This window comes from Physeter macrocephalus, chromosome 5 (assembly GCF_002837175.3).
Source record: "Physeter macrocephalus isolate SW-GA chromosome 5, ASM283717v5, whole genome shotgun sequence".
NCBI classification, from domain to species: Eukaryota; Metazoa; Chordata; class Mammalia; order Artiodactyla; family Physeteridae; genus Physeter; species Physeter macrocephalus.
In genome coordinates, this window is record NC_041218.1 from 93,705,858 (window position 1) to 93,712,453 (window position 6,596).

The window sequence follows — 6,596 nt, forward strand, 5'->3', positions numbered from 1 at the left end:
GAATGGATAAAGAAGATGTGGCACATATATACAATGGAATATTACTCAGCCATAAAAAGGAATGAAATTGAGTTATTTGTAATGAGGTGGATGGACCTAGAGGCTGTCATACAGAGTGAAGTAAGTCAGAAAGAGAAAAACAAATACCGCATGCCAACGCACATATACGGAATCTAAAAAAACGGTACTGATGAACCTAGTAGCAGGGTAGGAATAAAGACGCAGACATAGAGAACGGACTTGAGGACACGGGGAGGGGGAAGGGTAAGCTGGGATGAAGTGAGAGAGTGGCATGGACATATATACACTACCAAATGTAAAATAGATAGCTGGTGGGAAGCTGCCACATAGCACAGGGAGATCAGCTCGGTGCTTTGTGACCACCTAGAGGGGTGGGATAGGGAGGGTGGGAGGGGATATGGGGATATATGTATACGTATAGCTGATTCCCTTTGTTGTACAACAGAAACTAACAACTTTGTAAAGCAATTATACTCCAATAAAGATTTTTAAAAAAAATCATGTTCCTGATCACAGAAACAAACAAAAAGATATAATTCTTTCATATTAGTGCATATACATTATTATGTAAGTTTATATTATTTATTATATTATTAGATTTATTTATATGTATCTGTATAAATACAAACATATATATAGAGACACACACACACACACACATATATATATAGATAGAGAGAGAGAGAGAAAGAGAGTGCCTATGCTAATTAGCTGAACTCTGGAAGCCTTACAATTAGGAAAAGCTTTTTAAAGCCGTCAGATGTGTTCTCTATACACAAAATTAAATATATTTATGTGTAGATACACATATGTAAAAAAAAAATGACTTTCTTGTCATACTCACCAGGTCAAAGGTCCTTGAAATCCTTTGCCTTTCATGTATAAGTGAGAAATTGAGAACTATGTCACGTTAAGAGTTTCAAAAGCAGATCATCAGCTCTGGTCATACCATAGAAAGTGAGTCCTTCCAAAATGTGGTCCCTAGAGAGACTCTGGGGGCTCTGAGGCCAGCCCCAGCCATATAAGATATTTTTCAGGGCAGATGGTCTGTGGGGTTTCAGATCATCAAAGAAAAGGTTATACAAAGAAAAGGTTAGGAACCACTGCTCTAGATCAAGTGTTTTTCTAATTTGGCTTCTCTTCCTCTTAGATATTTCTCAAAGGGTGGGGGAAGGCTAGAAACGTAGCAGGCAAGAGGAGCAGGCTGCTTTTAGCTTTTCTCTTGTTTCCTGGTAAAATCCAAGTGCAAATAAATGCCTGTACTGCATCCCTATGAGTCTACACAGGCTTATTGCATTTTTAGAGGGGAAAAAAAAAAAGTCCAGGAGGGCAGGATTTGCCTTATTTTAGTTATTTACTGTCCTTATACCAACATTCCATCACCACTTCCCTAGAACTAGTATCCTAAATCTATAGCCCCAGCTTTGGCTTCTCTCCACGGAATAAGGCGTGCGTGCATATGGCTGTGTTGCTTTAATATCTTTAGGAAACCCTTTGGTTTATAATGCTCTCCAGATGTTCGACTTTTTGCAAATCCTGTTAAGATGAACGTAGGCAAGATTGGAATGGAAACAGTTAGCTCGAGAACGTATTTCAGTCAGCTCGGAACCACCACCGTCCAAGTGGAGTAAAGGATACCTGAGCTTCATAGCGAATGGCAACAGCAAAATCCATGGGAATGGGGGTGTTCCCCACAGCAAATCTCAAGCCGGCCCCAGGGAGAACCCTGGCAAATCCAGGTCCCATCCACGTAACAGGCACCCCAGGAACTGGCCCTCGGAGAATGACAGAAACAGCAGGCAGCTGGCCAGAGAGGAATAAACACAACTTTGCCTAGAGTTGGGCTGGAAGGGTTCAGGGGGAAAAAAACAAAAACAAAAACGAAAACAAAAACAAAACCCATGGGTTTCTTGGTGTGTATATGATCCATCTGAGTCCCGAATAAATTATTCCAACCAGGATACAGTCCAGAATACAGGGGAGAAAAACGTGCTGAATCTGCAGCTTCGGAACATATGTTACTGTATAGAATAATCACTTGGAAAGCACTGTCACTGGCCAGTACGTTATGTGCTCCACGTGTCATGTACTGAGCGATTCCACATGGGTGACCTTGGCTTTTCTCAGATCTGACTGTGGAGTTCTGGCTAAAATACGGCGGGCAAGAAAATATTCCCATGCCTACACTTCATGGATTTTGCCTGATTGGGCATGACCAGGGTAAAACCCACCCAGATTTTTTTTTTTTTAGATGTTTCTTCCATGCAAATATGAGAAATGATCTTCTCCCATCTGCTTGGGGGCACATAAGTACAAAACTGCTCACACACTTGCTGGATTAGCAGCCCTGCCCGTCTCAAGGCTGGATGTCAGCCTGGGGCCATCTGGACCCTATAGATAATACTTCCTGGATGACTTTTGCATCTGCCTCTCGACACTTCCACCCTCCACCGGAATGCTGTCTCTTGTTACTTTCTGCCTGTATTGCTGCAACAGCCTCTTGGCTGTTCTCTGCGTGATCTCGCTAGTCCAATACATACCGCACACTGCTGCCAACAAGCATTGCAAACGCTTTCTCGCTGCCAAGAGCGTCATGCCCAAATTACTTAGCCTGGAGTTCAAGTTGCTCTGTGATCTACCACAAACTGCTCTGCATTTGACAAATGTTCACTTAGTAACAATTCAGTCCCCACCTCTGAATCAGGAATGCATATACGAAGAGGACAGATTCCCAGCCACAGAGGGGTTTAGAATCTTGCGTGGGAGACAGAAAGGTAAATAAGAAATGAGACGGAGGTGTATGGAAACTCATCTCTAAGCAACGCTTTTCAAACTTTACAAAAAGTACTCTGGAATTTGCAACAGACACTGTAGGGACCCCCCCCCCACACCCCAGGATCCCCCTTTCCTTGGTTGGTATACCCATCTCCCAGTTGCGTGTGTGCGTATGTGTGGTTTCTAAAAGCTCACAACTGCCCCCCTTCTCTGGAACACTGCCCTCTCACACCCCAACTGCCCACTCCTACCCCTGGGGTAGCTCACAGCCAAAGACTGACTGACAGGAGGTTATAAAAGGCTGGCCCTGTCGTCTCAAGGGGCAGGACAAATTTATCTGCAGCTTATGTTTCTGACTTTCTCTGTGGATCAATCCAAGTTTTGTTTTACTTGAGACCACCTCTGACTCTTTCCTCGTCTCTGTCATGTTTCCTCCACTCTCTTAAAGAGTTTTCCCGAAGAACGCTGCCTTCATAAATTACCTGCACCTGAATCCAGTCTTAGGCTCTGTTTCTAGGGCCGCTGACCTGAGACAGTGGGTAGCAGACAGTGTAGACTCCAAGATGCATTCCTGGATGTAGATCATTTACTGTTCGGCTGGCAATAAGGAACCCAGTGGGTAACGCGTTGATGACCCGTGTGTAGCACCAGAGCCATTGCTAAAACAGTCATCTGTGGCCACCTGGGACAGGATAGAGGGCGAAGGGGAGGCACTGACTGGAGCAAGATTTCTGATACAGGGGAAAGAGTAGTTATAAGGCATGTGGACGTGGGTGGCTATTGTTGTACACCACTGACGCATTTGATGAAAGATGATGGCAGGCTCAGGGCAATCGATCAGCAACTTAGAGTCAAGTGTGAGAATCAGAAGGGCTCCCTGGCAGCATTTAAAGAAACTCATCTCCTTTAGTGAGAGGGCAGGAAGAGCTAAAGACCAGGCACAAGACTTAATTGGAAGATCCGTGGAACTTCAGGGAAGGCTGAGCTCTCAGCCTGGGTAAGTCACCTATGCCCAAGTCAGGCCCTCCCTTCACAGGGAAGCAGGGGGATCTTGAGGCAAGGGTGATGCACATGAGAACCGTGAACCTTGAGGTTCTCCTGAGCACGACTGGACTAGAGAAGTAATCCACTCACATTTATTCGAAAATAGAGGCCCCCCCATCCTCGCCCACCTCCATCCCTGCCACATTTGAAGACGAGGCAGAAATCTTAAATGAAGGTACCTTAAAAGAAAACGTGTGCATTCCTGAGGCTCTGCCCCTCCTGACCACTTGCCTGATAATGAGGGTCAAGTTGCAGCATGATCTGATGGCAAAGGGCTGGATCTCCGAGAGGGACCTGGTTAACACGAACAAGTAGCAACTGGGAGAGGATGGTTGCGCATGGATCGTGAGGGGTGCCAGATCAAGGGGACAGAATATGAAATCAGGTAAGGAGAGTTTGTTGGTTTGGGGTCACCGGTGGGAAAGGATTTAGCAGCCTGGCAAGGGCCCCGGAGCCCTGCGAGATGCTTGGCGAAAGCTGTGGTCCACAGTAATGAAGCAGAGATGCCAGAACTGCTGTAGCAGGCTGGGGAGGATGGGTTACAAGGCTCAAAGAACTAGGCATGCTTGAATGGATGTAAGCCACAAGGCTGGAAAACCCATCAGCTGACTATGCTCCGTGTCCCTTTTTCAAGACAGTGAGGAATGAACTGGTGAGGGGGCCACCAGCATCACTGAGAAGCAGAGGATGGGGTACCCTCTGTAGGATGGTAGCCTAAACCATTACAAAATTGAGCTCCTTAGTATCAGTGTGGTGGACAGGATCACAGACTATCAAGGGTTGGGGAGCATTTAACTCTCAAAAGCAAGATGGGTATAATTCTCATGGTCGGCGAGGTTGGAATAGGAGACAAGGGGGCCTGACCTACAGGAATCTTCTGTGGAGACGACTAATAGAACATGATGTTCCTAGGAGCAAGACAGATGAGCAGTCCACAAAATATTGCTTAATATGTGTAATCCAAAGTGACCAAGTATGAACTGGCAGAAGGCTGAGTTCAGCCACCTCAACAGAAAGACATAATCCTTTCCCAAATTTATAGAGCTGAGCAAATTCTCAGACCCAGACCCCAGTGACTGAATGAGAGGCTGGGTCCCACTGAGGAAAGACTGTTCAACACCACAGCAAGTGTTAATTCTCTCACTTATCTCCCAAAGAGATCTATGTTTATTTACTAGTCTATTGGGGAAGCAGAAATGCCTAGATCTTTTGAGGGCTAATGGATACAGGATCTGAGTTGATACTGATAACCACGTACCCAAAGTGCCATCATGGTCCCCCTGTTAGAACAGGGCATATGAGGGTCAGGTAGTAAATGGAGATCTGACTTAGGTTCTTTTCACAGTCAGTTCACTGGGTTTACTGAACCATCGATTGTTTCCTCTAATTCTTGTATATGTATTGGAATGGACCTGCTTAGCAGTTGGCATTGATGTTAGCCCTCCCATAGTAGGAAAGGCAGAGTAAAACCTTGTGAAATGCCCATCCTCCATTGCCCTCCCCACCACCACCAAGCCAAGATAGTAAATAAAAAGCAATATTGCAAATCAGAGGCATTCTCAAAGTGCCACTCTCAAGACTTGGTGGTGGGTCTCATATCATATCCCCATTACAAATTTTATACTAATATAACTAAGTTGTAGCCCCACTTGGCAGCTGTCCTGCTGGAAGGAGTATCATGACCAGAGCTGGTTACCACCACCCTGGTGCATGATACGCAGCTACTGAAATGCAAAATGTGTTTTCTTCCATCTCCATGAGGAAGAAGAAACAGAAGCAATTTGTATTCGCTTGGGATGGGCGGTCGTGTATATTTAGTCTTGCCCCAAGACTATTAATTCTCCTGCTCTCTGTAACAGTATAGCCCAAAAGAATCTGGACCATCCAGATGTTCTACAAAATATGACATTGACTCCCTATACTGAAGGATAGTGAATTGGATCCCTTGGTCTAAGGTGATGTCATGTAGTGTCCCACAGTGAGAATCGGACACTCTATGGCCTTGGTCAGCACCACTCTCTGACAGCTCACAGAGTGTCTAATTCACCAATGTGGGAAAACACAACCTCCTCAGCCCGAGGGATCCACTTTACAGTAACAGAAGTGTATCAGTGGTCATGTGACTTTGGGATCCACTGTTCCTACACAAACCACGGCATCCAGAAGATGCTGACCTGAGATGGCAGTGGGATGGGGCCCCTACAAGATGCATTAGCTTCACTAGCTTGGAAATGACACCCTGTGAGATAGGGCAGTTTTCTTCTAGATGTTATTTACTCCTTAAACCAATGGTCTTTAGGTGATGCTTTGTCCCCAGCAGGGAAAAAGCATGGGTTTGGGAACCAAGTGGGAGTAGCCAAGCTCATTGTCACTCCCAGTGACCATGAATTTCTTATGTTTGCAGTTAAAATTGGCACTGCATGCTATAGAGATAAATAGTGTAATTCAGGTTAATAATTTAAATTTTTAATATTTCTTTACTTAGAATGACATTAAATAGCACATAAAAATATTTTGACAAGTTGAGAGAGACTACAGAAGAGAGTAAAAAGCTTTATACTTTACTATCTTCAAGGGCCCTTTCCCTAATTTCTGAATAAGGGGACCTGCATTTTTTTTTTTTTTTTTTTTTTTGTGGTATGCGGGCCTCCCTCTGCTGCGGCCTCTCCCGTTGCGGAGCACAGGCTCCGGACGCGCAGGCTCAGCGGCCATGGCTCAGGGGCCCAGCCGCTCCGCGGCATGTGGGATCCTCCCAG